This window comes from Salmo salar, chromosome ssa22, assembly GCF_905237065.1.
Source record: "Salmo salar chromosome ssa22, Ssal_v3.1, whole genome shotgun sequence".
NCBI lineage: Eukaryota > Metazoa > Chordata > Actinopteri > Salmoniformes > Salmonidae > Salmo > Salmo salar.
Window position 1 is genome coordinate 14,406,945 of NC_059463.1, and position 17,786 is coordinate 14,424,730.

Here is a 17,786-nt window from a genome sequence, read left to right on the forward strand (position 1 = left end):
GGGTCTAATATTCTCTTACCGTAATCTCTAGAAGAGATGTTTGAGGTGTCAAATTGAACTCGTCCATCGCAATGCATCAAGTAACTGGATTTAGGTTTTTCAAAATTGTATTGATGAAAAATCTACCCACACCAGACAACAAACGTATTGTGCTTTGATCTGGGAGAGCATATATTTTTGTGAATTAATGAGGGGCTTGTGGAGAGCATGCCATGGTTTTTTCAGTAATGAGACACCTATCTTGTGATATCTTAAAATATCAGTGCTGAAGATCAATAACAGTTCAGATGTTCACACGTCACTGTGTTTCATGGGACAGTGCAATTCCAGGGGACTACTGTGACTGTAGTATACATAGTGTGATTGGTCAAAATACCACTGCAAAATGGTTTGGACTTTATGGCACACCAGTAATAATACAATTATTAGAGGGGCTATGCTATGTCATAAATGTTCAATGTTTCAGAATGGTATGAAATTGGCAGCCATTGTGGTCAGGAAGAAATCCAAAGCAGTCTAATTGGAAATTAAAGCAGTTACGTTATGTAATATATCAGAAATTGTGTTAAAGAATTACCCCGTCTGAGAAAAAAACAAAAAACTAACGCATATAATCTAGTCCGGGGCCCGTTTTAGAAGTAAGGGGGACATAACCTGGTGGAGGGTCTTGGCGTCCTCCCCCAGAGGTTTTTTTGGCCATCTAAAACTCATTTCCTGCATTTTTACACAATCCAATATTGCCGTCTCTATTTAGAACAAAAAGTAAGCAAAAATCTAGCTAGGTAAGAGATCATTAGTAAATATGTTTAAGTGATTAATAAGACTGAACTAGATCAAAGGTAATTCAATAATACAAATTGTGTTGCACCTTTAACCAATAGCCTAACAAATGATTAACTCTGGAAAAAATACAAATACTTTTGATTGTCTTTATTAAGACATCCTCTATATCAAATTTCAGCTAGACCAGCCCGCCCGAGCCCCACCAGGAACACAAGTTCCTTCCCAGTTCCCACCTTAAACATTTTTTGTTCCCAAGGGAATGGTTTGGAAGCAAAAAAAACACACACACACAAAAAAAACCTTACATACACCTCAAATATACATTAACACACAGAAACAGACAATCTTCCATATAATTCATCTCATAGGCCTAATAGTACCGTAGAGCTCTTTTTACTTGCACACAATATAGCTGGGTTGCCCCGACCTGTCCTTAGGGGTCCACCACCCTGCAGCCCCCCAACCCAACACACCCCACTCAGCTTCAGGATTTTAGTGAAACATCCGTTATTGGTTTAGGCCAAGGCCAGAGTGACAACCCACAGGATGGCAGACCCACAAGGCCAGGACTGAGCAGCCCAGCAGCTAGGGATTGCCTAAATAGGTGTCTCCCCTGATGTAGGCATGTTTTCAATACAGACTCCTCCAGTCGTACTGTATTCCATATAAGGCATCCGGACCTTATGAAAGTTTCCCAGTGTAATGTATCGACTTGACTCAGACTCACGGGAATCATTTACCTGTACTTTATTCCTGGTCCCAAAAACCCATCCAACTGCGTACCCCAAGCCTGGGCTCCGATCTTAGATGTTTGACTAACCATTATGATAACACATTTCCAACTGCAGATCTATGCATTATAATGTAACAAAACTTGATCTAGTACTCAAAATAATGTATATATTGTATACAGTATTTACATCTTTTCCAATATCAACATACTGTAATGTCTAATTTACTTTATTTAAACTACCAAGCATAACACTGGTTATATTGTTGGAACTCTTTTGTTGACAATGTTTATTTGACAAGAATTCTTGCCGAAACTTTTCTGTGATGTCTAGTGGTCGACTGCCCTGCCATTGAGACTGACAGAGATTATTCCACTCCATTATGGTAACATGTCTATCTAACATAGTCCTTCAGATGCACAGGTTGTTGTCTGAGTCTTCGGGGTCGAGGGCTGTAGTTGAATGACCTCGTCAGGTGCAGGCACTTGTCTAGGCAATGTGTCAGGCTCTGCCCGGTCAGTGTCTCTGTCACTTATAATCCATTGTCCTGACTGTGGTTGTATCGACAGTTTCACAAAAGAAACATGTCGCATGGCCCTCTTGCTATTCCTTTCCAGGACAACAGATTTCCCTTTCCTGTCCACGACGGTGTATGGCTCTGGTTAGAAGGTAGTTGACAACTTGTTCTGCTTTGGTTGCTGTAGCAGAACCATATCACCTTGCTGGATTGTGCTTTCAGTGGCTCTCCTAGATCTGTTGGTGTTCTGTCGGCCCTTTTCCTTCCTTTCAGCATCAGCAAGCCGAATGGCGTTGTCGTGTGGTTCAGCTCCTGGCTGCAGGTCGGCTGACAGCTCTGGCAGTTTGGTTCTAATTTGGCGGTTGAACAACAGTTCAGTTGGACTGCGGCCTGTGACAGTGTGGCGTACTCCTGTAGGCCATGAGAATCCTCTGTAGTTCTGTGCACCAATCCTTCCCTTCTGATTGAGCAGCGTGGATTGCTTTGACAAGCGTCTTGTTCTGTCTGTCAACTTCGCCATTGGCCTGAGGCCAGTATGGAATGATGTGGTGGTGTCGGGTCCCGTTTTCCTCCACGTATGCTCGGAAATCACTCGCAGTGAGAGGAGCACCATTATCTGTCACAATAGACTCAGGATACCCATGGACTGCGAACTTCACCCTCAGGCTTTTGATTATAGGAAACGGCCCACACGTCAATGGCTAGGATCTGCCATGGTTTGGCTGGTAGCTCTGTTCTGACTGTGGGTGTGCCATTGGTGGTGTGCCATTGACTTGACATGCTGGACACAGGGGCGAAAATCTGATATCAACTTTGGAGGGGACAATTACATGAAATTTTCTCAAGAGCAATTCCTGAGGGGGACACCAAAAGTAATGCTGTAACACATAGCCTACGTTGTAATATGGTAAATGTATATTGAGGAACCAAAGAAATAAGGTGTTTGCCGTACTCCTAACTACCGGTACCCAAAACTACACAACTAATCACAACAGCAATACCATTGCCTTTAACAAATCTTAGTTCAGTCACCAGTTTAAGTTGAGAGTGGGGGTATCCATGGCATTTTCCAATTATGTTCCTATTTTACTAGTCAAAAAAATTGAGAACCTTTCATAATGTTGCCAAACAAAGACTCAAACTTACCTGAGACTCCCTGTCTCTGCCAGTCTGTCCCTGCATATCTGTCCCCAACTCTGCTGTCTGTGTGCCATCTGTTGCCTGCTCTGCCTAATGACATCATTGTGAAACATTTCCATTAGTATTTCACTTCTTTCTTATGAACATTTTATCAACTAGTCTTTGAGATATTAGGCTACTAGGGTTCTTACTTTACGTTTTGGTATACTGAAAAATACTCTGATGTCCGTCTTTTTTCTGCCATTTTTCTACCTGGCTGGCTACACACACACACACACACAGTGTGCAGGCTATTTACAGTAGGAGATGGGCTTCTACCATCTTATCTTCTATCATTCTATATGGGCTTCGATCTAAAAGGTAGCTTGCAAATGTGAAACGGATTGCAGTGACAAGAGTTGACAGCTGTATGAGTTCACCATTTACACAACATATGCTGCAACCTTTTGTCATTTTAATCGTTTGTTTCATATTGGCTAGCTTCCAACAATAGCTGAATTTGCAAAGCTAGCGAGCACCAATTCCGTTTCAGTGGTGTTTGCTATAATCTTTGCTACCCGGGTTAAATAAAGGTGAAATAAAATAAATAAATAAAAGTTCCCTTGCAACGAGACCATTAAATATATTTAAGACAATCGTAGAACAGAGTGTAGTTCTGTTCAGTTTGGACTTCAGTTTATCACTAACCTTATCACAGGGACTTTGAAGCACTAATTTACAGTAGATACGAACCCTCTGTTACCTTGCTAACTAAGGAACTGGCAGTGGATCAAACCATTGTGAGGCAAAGGGTGGGGGGGCGCAATCTTTTGAAACTTAAAAACGAGCTATTAAGCGTCTATAATCAGCACAATTGCTTTCATTGCATATTAGTAATATTATTTAAATTAGATAGTTATGTTTACAGTGATATATTGGGAGGGGACAAATCATATTTTTCCCAGGATGGGGGGGTCGTGTCCCCCCCGTCCCCCCTGGGATTTCCGCCCCTGGCTGGACAGGACTTCACGAGCAGTACAACCTCTTTATCAATGTTTGGCCACCACACTTGTGCGCAGTCTCTGTTTTGTTTTTACTATCCCCTAATGCCCTTCGTGTGCTAACATCTAAGTCTGTTTCTGAGCTACTCATGGCATGATAATGCCGTTGCCTCGTAGAACTATCTGTCCAACAATTGAAAGTTCTTCTTGAACACGGCGGTATGCAGTATTGCATGTGTTCCAATCACCCTTTCTGATGCTGTTCGTAGAGTAGCTAGAACTGGGTCCTTTGTTGACATTTTCCAGCTCTCGTGGGGTGAATGCACATGGCACTGCGTGTTTGGCTATGTAGTAGATGTGGTCGTCCCCGTAGTGTAGAGATGCCGGAGGGTTCAGAGTCAACCCGTGACAGTGAGTCAGATGTAATTCTGAGGCCCAGGCTTGTATACGACCTTGAATCTGTAAGGGTTCAATCTCAGTGCCCATCTCTCGATTCTCGCTGGTGGTTTGGATTTGAGAATAAATAGTCTCTAATGGCTTGTGGTCAGTTACCATTACAAAGTCTTTGCCATAGTGACACACATGAAACTTCTCGCACGCCCAGACTATGACGAGTGCCTCTCTTTCAGTCAGAGAATAGCGTCGCTCTACATCTTTGAGAGCACGGCTAGCGTAGTGAAACGTCTTTTTTGCTTCTGACTCAAGATAGCCCCTAGCCCCACTGGACTAGCATCCACAATCACATGTGTCTCTGCATCTTAATTGAAGTAGGCCATGTTGTTGTGAACTGGTCAGTGTGTTCTTCTGTGCATTGAATGATGATTCTTGTTCATCTCCCCATGACCATTTGCATGATATTTTGTCAGTCTTCTCAGCGGTTTGGATGTGGTTGCCAGATTAGGGATAAATCTGCCACAGTAGTTCACTAGTCCTATCAATCAATCAAATGTATTTACAAAGCCCTTTTTACATCAGCCGATGTCACAAAGTGCTATACAGAAACCCAGCCTAAAACTACAAACAGCAAGCAATGCAGATGTAGAAGCACGGTGGCTAGGAAAGAAGAAACTCCTTACTTCAGCAGCTTTTGTTGGTCTGTGTGTGTTCTGCACCGCTTCCACCTTTTGACTGTGCTGCTCCGATGCCGTTCTTCGAGAGAACGTAGCCCATGAACTCCATCTCTGTCAGTCGGAATTCACATTTGTCACTGTTGAGTTGACCCCCTCTCCTACAGTCGTCTCAGGACTTGGGGTAGTCGTTTGTTGTGTTCTTGTGTGTTCTTCCCAAACACAATGATACCATCTGAGATGTTGTGTACCCCCTCGATACCTTGTAGGACCTGGCGGTGTCGGATGATGTGCCGATATGTCTCTGGAGCAGAGGAGACAGCGAACATTAGTCTCTTGTAGCACCACAAACCTATGTGTGTCACAAATGTGGTCAGGTTTCAGTTCGATCTGATGATATCCCCACTTTAGGTCCAGTTTTGAGAAGACTCCAGCTCCTGTTCTCCAAGATCTCGTTGATGGTGGGGATGGGGTGTCGCTCCCGCACAACAGCTTCATTTGCTCTTCGCATGTCAGCACAGCTTCATTTGCTCTTCGCATGGTTTTATTGTGTACTACAATTAGTGGTGACAGCCATGGTGTAGGTTCGTTCACTTTCTCAATAACATCCATGTCCTCTAGCTTGTTCGTCTTCTCTTCAACTAGCTTCCTGACACTGAATTGTATTCTGCGTACTGGCTGTGCAACAGGTGTGACAGTCTCATCTACATGAATTCCTTTCAGTTTTCCCAGCCCTGTGAAACAGTCTTTGTATTCCTCCTGCAGGGTAGCTTTGAATGTCTCTGTGTTATCATCTTGGACTGAGTTTATGTGTGCCTTTGGCCCTTTCTGCAAAATGCCAAGAGCAACTGCTGATTTCTTTCCCAGTACAGATGACTGTGCATCTTTCACGACTAGAATGTCTGCAGTGACTGACTCAGAACTAACAACTGCTGTAATGTTGGCAGTGAACAGGCCCTCAACTGCTAATGGTTGTGTTGACCCATATGGGTAAAGTCTCTTGGATGTTGGTTTCAATTGCACATTGCATTTGGTCTGCAAATGACTGAATGTTGCTGTGCCCACAATATCACACCTAGCCCCAGAATCAATTAACACGTTACCTGGCTAATAACTGTATTTCGGCGTCATCAGTACTGCTGGTAAGTGTGAACACATGTTCATCATCGTCATTGTCTGTTTTATCATTTTGTACAGCAGGTGTGTTTGTGACTTGATTTACATTGAGTTTTGTCTTTGTCCTGCACATTTTGGAGAAATGTCCATCTTTGCCACATTTGTTCCATCACACAAGGTAAACAATGCAACATGCCCGTCCAGTATGGCCCTCCTGAACACATCTGAAGCATTTGACAGCTTGGTCATCATTAGATGGCTTGCCCATGTTGGATGAAGAAAATCTTGTTTGATTTTATTCCCATTTTGTCAGTTATGTTTTTGTTCACTTTTTCCCTGTTGAATTGCATTGACATTCAGTCTTTCCATTCTGTCCGATTGCTGGTCAACAGCCTCCATTGCTCTTGCTATATCCATTACAGTGGTGAGCGTGAGGTCCCTCTTGCGTAGAATCCGCTTGCGCAACACATTTGAGTGACACTTGTCAACCACTTGGTCCCTTATGAAATCGTCTTTTAAATCTCCAACTGTTTCAGTCTGCTCACAAACGTGTCCACTGATACCCCCTGTGCTTGTTCAGCTTGCCTAGACAATTATCTCTCATAGATGTTTTTTGTGGAGTAAAGTACAGTACTTTGCAAAAGTTTTAGGCAGGCGTGAAAAAAATGCCGTAAAGTAAGAATGCTTTCAAAAAGACATGTTAATAGATTATATTTATCAATTAACTAAATGCAAAGTGAGTGAACAGACAAATCTAAATCAAATCCATTTTTGATGTGACCACCCTTTGACTTCGAAACAGCATCAATTCCTGTAGGTACACTTGCACAAAGTCAGGGATTTTGTAAGCATATAGTCAGGTGTATGATTAAACAATTATACCAAACAGGTGCTAATGATCATCAATATGTAGGTTGAAACACAATCATTAACTGAAACAGAAACAGCTGTGTTGGAGGAATAAACTGGGTGAGGAACAGCCAAAATCAGCTAACAAGGTGAGGTTGCTGAAGAAAGTTTACTGTCAAAAGTCATACACCATGGCAAGACTGAGCACAGCAACAAGACACAAGGTAGTTATACTGCATCAGCAAGGTCTCTCCCAGGCAGAAATTACAAGGCAGACAGGGGTTTCCAGATGTGCTGTCCAAGCTCTTTTGAAGAAGTACAAAGAAACGGGCAACGTTGAGGACTGTAGATGCAGTAGTCGGCCAAGGAAACTTACTGCAGCAGATAAGACACATCATGCTTCCTTCCCTTCGCAATCAGATGTCCAGCAGTGCCATCAGCTCAGAATTGGCAGAAAACAGTGGGGCCCTGGTACACCCATCTACTGTCCGGAGAAGTCTGGTCAGAAGTGGCCTTCATGGAAGACTTGCGGTCAAAAAAAGAGCGGTACAACAATGAGTGTCTGCAGGCAACAGTGAAGCATGGTGGAGGTTCCTTGCAAGTTTGGGGCTTTATTTCTGCAACTGGAGTTGGAGATTTGGTCAGAATGAATAGTCTCCTCAATGCTGAGAAGTACAGGCAGATAATTATCCATCATGCAATATCATTAGAGAGGCATCTGATTGGCCCCAAATGTATTCTTCAGCATGACAATGACCACAAACATACAGCGAAAATCATTAAGAACTATCTTCAGTGTAAAGAAGAACAAGGAGTCCTGGAAGTGATGGTATGGCTCCAACAGAGCCCTGATTTGAACAGCATTGAGTCTGTCAAAATCAAATAAATGTTTGTCACGTGCGCCGAATACAACAGGTGCAAACCTGTAGACCTGAAATGCTTACTAACTAACAGTGCAAAAAAAGGTATTAGGTGAACAATGGGTAAGTAAAGAAATAAAACAGTGAAAAATAACAGTAGCGAGGCTGTAACAGTAGCGAGGCTACATACAGGCACCGGTTAGTCAGGCTGATTGAGGTATTATGTAGATATGGTTAAAGTGACTATGCATATGAGATAAACAGAGAGTAGAAGTAGCGTAAAAGAGGGGGTGGCGGGACACAATGGAGATAGCCCGGTTAGCCACTGGTTGGTCGGGCCAATTGAGGTAGTATGTACATGAATGTATAGTAAATGACTATGCATATATGATAAACAGAGAGTAGCAGCAGCGTAAAAGAGGGGTTGGGGGGGGGGGCACACAATGCAAATAGTCCGGGTAGCCATTTGATTACCTGTTCAGGAATCTTGTAGGCAGGAATCAGGAGGATAGACTTGTGGTCGGATTTACCAAAATGGAGGGCGAGGGAGAGATTTGTATGCATCTGTGTGTGAAGTACAGGTGATATAGAATTCCTTTCTCTCTTGTTGCACATTTAACATGTTGATAGAAATTAGGTAGAACTGATTTAAGTTTCCCTGCATTAAAGTCTCCAGCCACTAGGAGCGCTGCCTCTGGGTGAGCGCTTTCCTGTTTGCTTGTTTCCTTATACAGCTGACTTAGTGCCAGCATCCGTCTGTGGTGGTAAATAAACAACCACGAAAGATATAGCTGAAAACTCTCTAGGCAAGTAGTGTGGTCTGCAATTTATCACAAGATACTCTACTTCAGGCGAGCAAAATCTAGAGACTTCCTTAGATTTTGTGCACCAGCTGTTGTTTACAAATATGCACAGACCCCCCCTCGTCTTACCGGAGTGTGCTGATCTATCTTGCCGGTGCAGCGTATATCCCGCTAGCTGAATATCCATGTCATCATTCAGCCATGATTCCGTGAAACATAAGATATTACAGTTTTTGATGTCCAGTTGGTAGGATATTCGTGATTGTATCTCGTCTAATTTATTCTCCAATGATTGCACGTTGGCGAGTAATATTGACGGTAACGGCAGCTTTCCCAGTCGCCTTCTGCAGATCCTAACGAGACACCCCGCTCTGTTCCCTCTGTACCTGGGTCTCTTCCTCTTGCAAATAACTGGGATGTTGGCCTTGTCGGGTGTTCGGAGAATGTCCTGTGCATCCTGCTTGTTGAAGAAAAAATCTGTCTAATCTGAGGTGAGTGATCGCTGTCCTGATATCCAGAAGCTCTTTTTTGCCATAAAATATGGTTGCAGAAACTGCGATTACATGAAAAGGGAGAAGCACCTGAGGCTACCTAAATCCACAGAAGAACTGTGGTTAGTTCTCCAAGATGTTTGGGCCAACCTACCTGCCAAGTTCCTTCAAAAACTGTGTGTTAGTGTATCTAGAAGAATTGATGCTGTTTTGAAGGCAAATGGTGGTCACACCAAATATTGATTTGTTGTAGATTTCTCTTCTGTTAACTCACTTTGCAATTTCTTAATTGATACATTTAATCTATTAACATGTCTATTTTTGAAAGCATTCTTACTTTACAGCATTTTTTCACACCTGCCTAAATCTTTTGCACAGCACTGTACTTGTTAAGCTTTGTCAACCTTCCAAGTGCAATAAAAGAGCTTGTTTTCGTGCTGCATCTATGACTCCTGAAGCAATGATGAACAGTTTGAAACTATCAATCCATTTTGCCCATCGCAAACCAACACTGGCTGGGTCGGAATGCACGTCAAACGGCGGGAGAGAAGGTGAGCTCAGTGCCACTGTTCTTGACTTATTTTGCTAGCTAGAGCACATGTTTGCTGGTTAGATGTGTTAACTGAACGGCTAGGCTTGGCTTTCGTAAAAAGTCTCTTTTATAAATTCACTTTTCCTGCACTCACCCAGCTTCTTGAGTGGAGAAGGTTTATTTTTTTATATATATCCTCGTCGCCAGTTGTAAGGTATCGACTTGACTCAGACTCACGGGAATCATTGACCTGTACTTTATTTCTGGTCCCAAAACCCATCCAACTGCATACCCCAAGCATAGCCTCCCATCCTTTACTCACGAGTCTCATAGTGCCCCGCAGGTATTGCACCACTAGGTGTCGCTAATACACTACACCCAGTATACCCTTCATCTGGTAATAAATCAAAGCTAGTGATACATAACTTGACATTAAGGGAGGATAACCAACCTTCCAAATAATGCCAATGCATTTCTTCAGATTACTGGAGACTGTTTCAACATTTCCAAGCAAATAAAACAGGGAGAAGGGAGAATCTGTAGACCTGCTGAGATAAAATAACATACTCTTTGCCACAATTCAGCCAGCCTTCGCAAATATTTCCCCTTCTGTGTTTTCCACTTCCATCAGAGGAATGAGTGCATGTAATTCAGTTTCACTGGCATGTAGTACATTCTATGGATGGTCTTAAACTGCATAAATGTATGTCTGATCAGATGAACAGGACTTGGCATTCAAACATATCTGTATCCATTCATCATCCTCAATAGCTTCTACCAGGTCTCCTCACATGTTTTTGTTTAACATGTTTTGAGTCATCGGGAAAAGCCTCCAACAACCCTTTATACAGTTTGGAAATCAACTTTGGAGGTTTGTCAGACCGCCTTAAAATAGCATCTGGCTTGTCCAGTGTTTGCTGCACAGAGAAAATGAAGTGTTGTATCTGCAAAAATTCACCTCAGCTCAATTACAGACTGGTCTTCCCTGGCTGTGTGACCCTGCTGAGACCCCTGTCACCATCTGATCCTACTAAGATGAGGCATGAGAAAGAATGACCTTGGTTTACGTTCATACATTATTTTATCCAAGAATAGAATCAATGGTTCAATAATTCAGAGTAACATTATTCCCAGATCCCAGACTGTAGCTTTAAGCTTTAGCTGCTGTCCTGTAGCTACGGCAATTCAAGATGGAACTTTATATCATTCACTGATATTGTTAATTTACTGCAAAATTCACCTGAGCTCCGTAGACTGGTCTTCCCTGGCTGTCTGACCCGGCTGGGACCCCATCACCATCTGATCCTGCTAAGACATGATGGGCATAGTGTTGTGTACTGACTGTGCACTAGAGGGCTGCGGGATGCTGTGGGACCTACGGGTCCGACAGAGATCATTGCGGCACGGTCTGCGGGCAGAAGTGGACGGACGGTCAGACAGACGTTTTTGTGATGAAAATATACTGAACAAAAATATAAACTCAACATGGACCAATTTCAAAGATTTTACTGAGTTACAGTTCATATAAGGAAATCAGTCAATTGAAATACATTAATTAGGCTTTATTACAGACAGAAACACTCTTCAGCAAATATTGATAATGGAAAGAAGTGGAGGGTGCTCAATCAGCATGAGTCGAAGTGCAATCATCATTGAAAAGGCACAACTTGCACATAGGTTAGGCCACTATTGTGAGCGAGCGTTGCACCTTTTCATTTTCAATCAGTATTGATTACCCATTTAATTGTCTCTACCTACAAATCGTCCTCCTAAAAAGGTAGGCTATATCCTATAGCCCTATGCATAACGTAGCAAGTGTGGCTGTCATCATTTTTGCTGCTTCAAGTTCAGTAGCCATACCTGCGCGATCAGATGCACGTGTGGTCTCAATTAAATAGAGTAGGCTATAGCCTATGCATGGGTAGAGAAGCACGGGGCAGTTATCTTTCCAAGGAAATGTACATCCTAAATAAGCCTATAATTAGGTTATAGTTTACTACATTGCCTAGAAAGGCCTAAATATTCCATATTTCTCTCCCTACTCCTAAAAGGTAGGCTATTAAGATAGCTCAAGAGAAAGTGCAAGTCTTCCCAACTCTGCTATCTTCAAACTACATCTAGCATATTGGCTGATCTAGCCCAGTAATACAGATAGTCTAATATACAACTAAAATAACATTGCAGGACTGTGGTTGGGTTTGGGACCAGTTCTTGCGGTAGCGGGTGGAAGTCGGACAGAAAACTGTGGATGCAGGCAGGAGCAGGATGAAGAAATCTGTCAGGTGCAGACTTCTACTGTGCACCATGACAGTGAAGCATGTAATGTTAGAGCTGTTTATTACTGTGTCAGAATGACAAGTAGGGAATTAGCTAGGGAAACTGACAGATTAATACCCGTACAGTACCATATTGACTAATAAAAACTTACATTGCACTGAAAAAAAGTCACAGTATCAATCTTAAATCGTTTGGCTGATGGTTTCATCGTTTGATTCAGGTCTAGTGTGATTGAGGCAAAAAGAATGGTTAACATTTGCCAACTTTTGGCCAGCTCTCTAACTGTACGTCAACAGCGAAAGCTAGCCAAGTTCATCTACTTCTGTTGAAACGGGACAAAACAAAAGGCTACAAAACATGTCAATTTAACCAACAGCTGTTAGATAGCGATATGAGGTGGCTATTATTACGATCTGACAGATAGCCAGGTCAGCTCTAGCCTCTAGCTATGTTAGCTACTATCTAGCGTTGTCACGTCCTGACCAGTAATAGGGGTTATTTGTTATTGTAGTTTGGTCAGGACGTGGCAGGGGGTATTTGTTTTATGTGGTTCGGGCTGGTTGTGTTAGTTGTAGGGTGTTTGATTTAGTATTCCGGGTTTTGGGCACTGTTCTATGTTTATGTATTTCTATGTTCAGTCTAGTTATTTGTATTTCTATGGTTAGTTAATTGGGGGTTGAACCCTCAATTGGAGGCAGGTGTTTTCTCGTTGCCTCTGATTGAGGGTTCTATAAATAGGTATGTGTTTGTTTTAGTATTTGTGGGAGATTGTGCTGGGTATAGCTCTGTGCCTTGTGGGTGTGGGTGTGGGTGTGGGTGTGGGTGTGGGTGTGGGTGTGGGTGTGGGTGTGGGTGTGGGTGTGGGTGTGGGTGTGTTTATTTTGGTTTACCTTCTTTGTCCGTTTAAATAAAAGATGAGTGCACATTTCCCCGCTGCGTCTTGGTCCACTTTACCCTACGACAACCGTGACAAGCGTAGCTAATTCATTCACCTCAGTTAAAGAGAGGATGAAATAAACTCAGCAAGAAATGAAACATCCTCTCACTGTCAACTGCGTTTATTTTCAGCAATCTTAACATGTGTAAATATTTGTATTAACATAACAAGATTCAACAACTGAGACAAACTGAACAAGTTCCTCAGACGTGACTAACAGTAATGGAATAATGTGTCCCAGAACAAATGGGAGGTCAAAATCAAAAGTAACAGTCAGTATCTGGTGTGGCCACCAGCTACATTAAGTACTGCAGTGCATCTCCTCTTCATGGACTGCACCAGATTTGCCCGTTCTTGCTGTGAGATGTTACCCACTCTTCCACCAAGGCAAGTTCCTGGACATTTCTGGGGGGAATGGCCCTAGCCCTCACCCTCCGATCCAACAGGTCCCAGACGTGCTCAATGGGATTGAGATCTATATCCACAGTAAAAGCGAATCCTATATCGACATAACCTGAAAGGCCGCTCAGCAAGGAAGAAGCCACTGCTCCAAAACTGCCATAAAAAAGCCAGACTACGGTTTGCAACTGCACATGGGGACAAAGATGGTACTTTTTGGAGAAATGTCCTCTGGTCTGATGAAACAAAAATAGAACTGTTTGGCCATAATGACCATCGTTATGTTTGGAGGAAAAAGGCAGAGGCTTGCAAGCCAAAGGACACCATCCCAACCGTGAAGCACGGGGGTGGCAGCATCATGTTGTGGGGGTGCTTTGCTGCAGGAGGGACTGGTGCACTTCACAAAATAGATGGCATCATTAGGGAGGAAAATTATGTGGATATATTGAAGCAACATCTCAAGACATCAGTCAGGAAGTTATAGCTTGGTCGCAAATGGGTCTTCCAAATGGACAATGACCCCAAACATACTTCCAAAGTTGTGGCAAAATGGCTTAAGGACAACAAAGTCAAGGTATTGGAGTGGCCATCACAAAGCCCTGACCTCAATCCTATAGAAAATGTGTGGGCAGAACTGAAAAAGCATGTGCAAGCAAGGAGGCCGACAAACCTGACTCAGTTACGTCAGCTCGGTCAGGAGGAATGGGCCACAATTCACCGAACTTATTGTGGGAAGCTTGTGGAAGGCTACCCAAAACATTTGACCCAAGTTAAACAATTTTAAGGCAATGCTACAAAATACTAATCGAGTGCATGTAAACTTCTGACCCACTGGGAATGTGATGAAAGAAATAAAATATGAAAGAAATCATTCTCTCTACTATTATTCTGACATTTCACATTCTTAAAATAAAATGGTAACTGACCTAAGACAGGGAATTTTTACTCGGATTAAATGTCAGGAATTGTGAAAACTGAGTTTAAATGTATTTGGCTAAGGTGTATGTAAACTTAGGACTTCAACTGTATATATTATACAGAGTATGGGGAACACAATCACTATAACTAAATATGTGGACCAATTGGCAATAAGACACTCAAAAACCACAGCCACGGCATGTCATATCCAACATAACATACACATAGGCTATGCTAATACATTGTATTCCTCAGGAATATATATATCAAAGAAAAATATCTCAAATGAATATGCAACCATTTAAATAACTGCGTTCGCATGAGAAGCAAAAACGTATTTTACTTACTTATCTAAAAGTGGATATTTTCTTTCCCAAAAAATGTATTCCGCACTAGAATCATAACTGTGTTCACTCACAGAGTCCTCATCCATTCATCCTGTGTCACTCTCCTTGTCAATTTCTGCAATAATCTCATCCAGTTTTGTAAAAACAAATATTTTTGTAAAAAGGAACAAACCACTGCATAACGAAAACTGCCGTGCATCCTGTTTGCTTTCCCCTTGAGAAGGAACACTTTTGCTCACAGCTTTAGCATGATGGCTGTTTGTCATACAAAGGGTGCTCTGTGGGAAAGCCAATGAGCTGGGTTATCTAGCTAGCTATGTTTCAAAACGATAGGTGGTCATTGGACCAAGACAATGTCAATGAAGTGAACACCGCTCATCTCATTGGTGCGTAATGATGGCTGACCTTCATTGACTAATTGAAGTGCTGTGTTGCCAATACGTAATGTAGAAGGATGAAACAAGTTTGGTTGCCTTCTAGTGTAGAGTGTCTAAGGATTGCACAGAAACCGAATTTGACCGGGTTTAACAAGGTTTTGAAGATTAGATTTCATAAATTGTTTTGTTGCCAGTTGAAAGAGTCGTATTCATGCTAAATGCTGTATACAACATGGATCGGGTTAGGATATTAAAATGGATTTTAGCAAACAAAACTATACTACATTTTATCTCTGGGACCCTTAGGATGACAAATCAGAGCAGAATTACTGAATGTAAGTACATTTGTTTACCGTTAGAGATGAATGTATAAAACAAGTTGCCTTGATAAAAGTGTTTTGTTGTTGTGCACTATCCTCAAACAATAGCATGGTATTTTTTCGCTGTAATAGCTACTGTAAATTGGACACTGCAGTTAGATTAAGAATCATTTAAGCTTTCTGACGATATAAGACATATCTATGTCCCGGAAAGTTGGCTGTTGTTTACAATGCCATTCTAGTCACATATTGCATACTGAGCAGCAACTGTCCCGATTTCGGAACACTGATCCTGTAGAGGTTTTAAACAGCAGTTACCTTGCCAGCGACATCAGTCAACTAAAGAGTAGCCAGTTTCTGCTCTGCTTGCTTTTACAACTTGGTGAAAGAGCACAACACATACACACTGAACTATGCTCAACTCTCCCATGCTGGTCCAGCCAGCCTTCCAGAAGCTTTGCCTTCATACAGCCTGTCAGCCCACTGTGGTGTTCACATGGTCCTAAATCCAGCCATCTGAACACTCAAAACAGCCTACCCGACCACTCAGAGGTGTCCGCATGGTCCTAATATGCCATCCCATCTGGTTTGCGCTTAATGGGACAATCATTTGTTTTTCAACAGGACATTGATCCAACACACCCCCAGACTGTGTAAAGGCTATTTGACCAAGAAGGAGAGTGATGGAGTGCTGCATCAGATGACCTGACCTCCACAATCACCCGACCTCAACCCAATTGAGATGGTTTGGGATGAGTTGGACCTCAGATCTAAAAGCAGCTAACAAGTGCTCAGCATATGTGGGAACTCCTTCAAGACTATTGGAAAAACATTCCAGGTGAAGCTGGTTGAGAGAATTTCAAGAGTGCGCAAAGCTGTCATCAAGGCAAAGGGTGGCTACTTTGAAGAATCTCAAATATAAAATATTTTGATTTGTTTAACACTTTTGTGTTATTTCATAGTTTTGATGTCTTCACTATTATTCTACAATGTAGAAAATAGTAAAAATAAAGAAAAAATGTTGAATGAGTAGGTGTGTCCAAACTTTTGACTGATACTGTACATATAGTTTATGCTTCTTAATTTGTAGCATATGTGTTGCAGAGATCAGCGCAGCAGAGCCTCTGGCAAACATGTGGCGAGCTGGCATTTGACCAACATTTTTGACACAAAGTGTTGAAAAGAAGGACAAAGTACTGTTGTTTAGACTAATTTGCCTTAAGGTTTGTCAATCTGTGCACAATTAATCTGTGATTCAGTCTGATCAACTGTAGCCTACTGATAACAACCACAGCTGCATGTAGCCTAGAGAAGCCTATGCGCTCTGATCCCCTCTGGCCAGCCTAAGCTATGTATTTATGGCCTTAAATAGGCCTATTTATTTGTGTTAAGAGAAAATGTGAATGAGATCAAATTTGGTTTATATTCAAACTTTGGGTGGCGAGGCAAACTAGACCTTATCAATCCAAATTGTTTGACTGGACATAATCAATCAAGACAATGCTGATGGCATACCGTGTGAGTAACTTTTTAATTACAGATGCAAAGGCCTACACAATGCAACCCTGCAAAAAGCAAACTCAGCCCTGTTAATTCTATTGTCCAATCACAGTTGTTGTCTCTTTTTATGATCTGATTAGAAATAATCTGGTCCCATCATCGCCCATATACTGTCAAACTATTTTACATCTGATTTATTTCTATGTCGTACCTTCCAACTAGTGTGTGGAGTTTTACCTGGTTAGGTTAGCTTGTGGTTCTCAAACCTCTCCTCGGGGACCCCAGACATTTGAAAATGGTGTTTTAGCCTTGAACTAGTTCACCCGAATCACCTAATCAAAGGTTAGCTGACAAGTTGAATCAGGTGTGCTAGTCCTGGAATAGATCAAATACATGAACAGGCTGGGGGTCCACGAGGAGAGGTTTGAGAACCACTGGGTTAGCCTACCAGATCAGGAAAAACTCTGGGCCCCAAGACCCCATGCCCCCTCATCTTTACAACACATATTGCAGGGAACTATGAAACGTGAGAGAATGTACAGTGCCTTGCCAAAGTATTCATCCCCCTTGGCATTTTTCCTATTTTGTTGCATTACAACTTGTAATTTAAATGTAATTTTATTTGTATTTCATGTAATGGACATACATATAATCCAAATTGGTGAAGTGAAATGAAAAAAAATACTTGTTTCAAAAATAATCTTTAAAATACAAAATGGAAAAGTGGTGTGTGCATATATATTCACCCCCTTTGCTATGAAGCCCCTAAATAAGATCTGGTGCAACCAATTACCTTCAGAAGTTACATAATTAGTTAAATCAAGTCCACCTGTGTGCCATTT